The sequence below is a fragment of the Tenrec ecaudatus genome, chromosome X (genome assembly GCF_050624435.1).
Source record: "Tenrec ecaudatus isolate mTenEca1 chromosome X, mTenEca1.hap1, whole genome shotgun sequence".
Taxonomy (NCBI): Eukaryota; Metazoa; Chordata; class Mammalia; order Afrosoricida; family Tenrecidae; genus Tenrec; species Tenrec ecaudatus.
The window spans coordinates 164,041,756-164,046,822 of record NC_134548.1 but is presented as its reverse complement, the minus strand read 5'-3'; positions in this window follow the sequence as shown (position 1 = coordinate 164,046,822).

Genomic DNA, 5,067 nt, shown 5'->3' with positions numbered 1-5,067 from the left:
TCTAGGGACTGATTGCTTTTCCTGGATGGTTATCCTCAGAATGGCCTTCCAAGTGGGCTATGATGCTCCCAGATCAGAATTCTTCCCAAGCTTACCTCAACTACTGGTCCAGTCTCAATTCCTTTCCATCTTGATTCCCTAGTCCTAAATCCTGCTGGTAGCCCTACCAACTCTCTCAGGACACTTCAAACCAGTGCCCTGACTTGAAGAACAAAACCTCTTATTGGTCCCTCTGTTCAAAACATCTGTACAGAGGACTGTCCTCCATCTATGCTGCTAAAACTGACACCCTAGCCCTGTGGCTGTGGTTTGGCTACAGCAGAAAGGTCTTTCCGATGACGACTGCACTACTGACTGAAGAGCCAAGCAATGCTCACAAATCAACCCTTGAGCAGTTTCCTTAACCTCTATGTGCTTTGGTTTCTTCTTATGTAAAGGGAGGGGATAACATGGCAACCTCACATAATCGTTGTGTCTGTTAGCCATAAGGTGATGCTGCGATGGAGTCATTTATCCTGAATGTCACAGTGGTGTCTGTTTCCGAGATATGGTGACTCTGAGGCATCTGGGTCTGCTTGGAGACCATTTTCTTCACTGACCTGGCTGCCTATCTCAGGCTGGGCATCTACCTGTAACAAAGTCACATTCGGAAGTATGTGTCACATTTGGATTATGGCACGTGGCCATATTCCAGCATCAGCGCTCAGCTTCCTATCATCTGGACATCATTTCAGGAGCACAAGTCCCATGGTAGGACGAATGCACTTCTAACTACCGAAGTTTGAGGAAGCACACCATTCTCCCTTGAACTAGGCATTCCCAAGAGTCAGTGAGGATGAGTGAATGTCTAGAGAAGCAGCAGACCTGGAAGAATTCAGCCAGAGCCCTAGAAAGCTGGATTAGGTCTGGTGTGGGTAGACACCCTTCCTCAGTCCAGAAAACCACTTTTCCTAGTACCAGAGCCACCCTGGGAAATGTGCCAAGAGAACAGGGCTAATGCTTCATGGGAGGAAGAGCTTTTGTACACGCAGCTCCTGACATACCCAAAACAGTATCAAGACTCAAGGTCTGAAGTGCTCATTCTAAGAGAGAACCATGGTTTAGCAAGAGTACTTGTTTGTTGCTCAGAGCCCTTGGGAACCCAGCCCTGAAAATCTATTGGCTGGAGAATGTCTGAGCTCATGCTGCCCAAGTCCTTTCTTCTACAGGTGGCATGGGGTGGCGAGGTGCTGAAGATTGATTTGATCTTTTGCCTGACCCTTTAGATGGCCTTGGTATATTCACAACTAAGCCATAGGTCCATTTGCAAAATCTCATCATGTGATCTCTAGCTCCATTTCTATCACCAAGACCATATTTTCCATCTACCATTCCTTCTTCATTTCCAACCTCTGTAGTTCAATTTCTGAACCTTGACAAACTGACTTCAGGTATTCGTAACCCATCTTTCCTCTTTGTTTCCACCTTTTCGTGCCCAATTGCTGAATCCTGACAAACTGACTCCAAGGTGCTGTGACCCATAAGGCTTGTGTAAGTGAGTTGTCCCACTGACCTCCTCATGGCCTGACTGGGTGGCCTCATGCACATATGCAAAGAGACCATCTCTTTCAGCCTCAGCCCTGTGGAATCACACCTGCCAGGCAATCTTCTTGCCTCCATCCTTAACATACTCACAGGTTCCAGGTCATAGATATTAGTCACTATGGCTTAGAGAAAGGTAACTATAGTAGCACAGGCTCCTTGGTAGAAGGGGAGATTTTCAAACTTTTAAATAAAGAACTGAACACTGATACAAATCTTTGCTCCAGCTCTACCTCTGGAAGCATTCCCGAACCTGAGTTTTCTCACCCATAAAATGGAAAGTTGATTAAATAATTTATGCTTACTGCTAGAAAGTATGTCCTAAATTGCAGGTGTTGTTATTGTTGTGGTTCGGTGCCATCGAGTCAGCTCCGACCCACGGAGACCTTATGCACAACAGAATGAAACACTGCTAGGCCCCTCACCATCCTCACAAATGCCTTAGCCCATGGATGGCAGCCACTATGTCAAGCCACCTCCTCGAGGGCCTTCCCCTTTTCCACTGTCTCTCCACCTTACCAAACATGTTGTCCTTCTCCAGGACCTTCTCCAGGACAAAATCTTACAATCCATGCCTTTAAGGAGCATTCTGGTCTTACTTCTTCCAAGGCGGAGTACTTTGTCCTTCTAACAGTCCATGATACTTTCAATATTCTTCTCTAGCACCGCTGTTCAAACGCATCAAATTTTCTAAGGTCTTGCTTAGTCAATGTTCCACATTGCAAGGTAGTATTGGTCAACTTAATAACCCCCAACATCTTTGGCAACTACCTAGGGCCCAGCCCTGAGAAGGAATATGAGAACATCGAATACAGGGTTTTGCAAAGTGGGTGATACTATCCTCTGAAGGTGGGGTGGGGGGGGACACAGGAAAAATCCAAGCAGTACTGTACAAGCAGATACTTACACTTCATCCTGGATTAAGGGCTATAGTCAGAGTTTTTAATTGCAAGGGGGCACTGAGTAATTCTATTTTCTGAAAATGTGGAAATAGCCCAAATAAATTTGGAAACTATGATTTTGTATATTCCCATCATTTCAAGATTGGAAAAGTAAGGCCAGAGAAATGAAGGCTATGTCATGAAGTCAAGTGAAAATGCCAAAGTATTAACTGTGTGTGAGAAAGGTGTTTCCTTGCGCAGTTGGGGCAAACTATCTGTCCCACAGATCAGGATGACATTGGTCTCCTCAGAAGCACAGACCTGCTGCACCATAGTTGAGTGCCTTATCCCACAACACAATTCCTGAGTGGTAGAGCCAGCCTGGGAGTCACCTATTTCCCTGTTTCACATTTACTGGTTGATGATGCCTGATCAAATTTAAGGTTGAGAACAAAGGTACTGATGATCTTCTATAATCCCATCATTCCAAGATTTGAAGACTAAGACCAGAGAGCCCAAGGCCATGTTATGAAGTCAATTGAAAGTGCACAAGTGCCACCAATGCTCACCTCTGCAGGTGAATTTGGCAGACTGAGTTTGGCAGGCCGAGTTTGGCAGAGTTGGTCATCCCGGGTTCCATTCTACCGCCATGGTTTTCGGAAAAGGTCACGTTTATCCTTCACAGTGAGAGCACTTCTGGTAGGACTTGAAAGAATGTGTCAGACAATGGAGTACTACACATCTCTAAAAAGCAGTGACGACTGCACGAGGCACATGTTCTCATGGGAAGAGTTGGAAGAAATTACACTAAGCAAAGTTAGCCAAGCACAAAAAGGACAAGTTCAAGATGAGTCTACTGAGGTAAGTCCAATCAACACAGTAGAAAAAGAAGAAACATTATTTAATACTCTACATAATTTAGGAGTTGAGTGACAGTCACACAGTTAGTGGACAAAGTCCATTAATGCATACAGCATACCAACATAAAGAAGGGAAAAAGAGGGTGGGGAGGACAAGAAAAAGAAGGGGGGAATGAATTAAACATTGGGGGAGAGGACAGGTATGCCAACCTTGAGGACAACATACTTGAATGAAACAGTGAACTCACAGAGAGGTCTGCCGGGCCAGCTGAGAGAGGGAGAGAGAAGCATCACGGTCCACCAAGCCTCGAGGAGGACATTTCCGCTGCGATCAGCCAATGCACAGAGAGTACTGTAGGGTTGGCATTACCACGAGACAAAATGACCCCTTCCCAACTCACAGTGCTACAGGGGCATCAACAAAGACACACTGTGGGAATTGTGCCTGGTCTGACTCCTCCTCCCCCACACACCAGGGCTTAACACTAAGGGAGTGAAGCAGAGCAGCAAGGGGAGCAAAGAAACAAAATCCCCAAAGAATTCTGAAAATAGACTTTGGTCCAGAGTTAGGGCTCGGCATTACAACAGATCCAATTGGATAACATTCATAAGGGTCAGCAGACCACCCAGGAACTATTCATAGGCTTTTTCTCCCATGTCTCTCGAGATAAGGTGGGCAGGATAAACAATCCTGAGGAGAAAGCAATGTGACCAACAGTTCCAGGGGGAATAGGGGAGAAGGGGAGGTGGGAGAAAGAAAAGGGAGTGGGGACAAAAACTCAGGGACAAGGAAACAGCAAGTGATCTAAAATCGATGGCGAGGAAGATATAGAATGCTATGCAGGGTTTGAGCAAGTGCAATGTAGCCGAGAGGAATTACTGAGAGCCGAATGAAGGTTGAACATGATAGTGGGACAGGAGGAAAGTAAAAAGACATAGAGGAAAGAATCAGGAGGCAAAAGACATTTATAGAGGTATAAACATAGGTGTGTACATATGTGAATATATTAATATATATCAATAGGGATATAGGTCTATGTACATATATTTATAGGTTAAGTGTTAATGTAACAGACAGACATTGGGCCTCTACTCAAGTCTTCCTTCAATGCAAGAACACTTTATTTTAACAACCTGGCTTTCTGTGATGCTCAACTTCCCTCCATGATAACCTAAGACAAAATGGGTGCATAGTCAAATGTGGTGAAAAAGCTGATGGTCCCTGGCTAGTAGAAGATGTAGTGTCTGGGGTCTTAAAGGCTTGATGTTAAACAAGTGGCCATCTAGCAGAGAAACAACAAAGTCCACAAGGAGGAAGCACACCAACCCGTGTGATCAAGAAATGTCCACATGATCAGGCATCAAGCATCAGAAGACCCAAAACAACCATTTTGATGTGAATGAGGGGGTTCAGAATGGAGACCCAAAGCCCACCTGTAGACATTTCCTCATTGGTCCTATCACTGTCTCTTGTCACAAGGAAGGGGAAAGTCAAACAGGGTGCAGTATAGCACCAATGAAACACACAACTTTCCTCCAGTTCTTTAATGCGCCCTCCACCCCACTATCATGGCCCCAGTTCTATCTTACAACTCTCACTAGACCAAAGCATGTACACTGATACAGATAAGCGCTTTGACATACAGAATCCAGGACAGATAAACCCCTCAGTGACAATAATGGGAATAGGGATACCATGAGGTAGGGGGAAGGTGAAGGTAGAAGAGGAAGAAAGGGGGAACCGA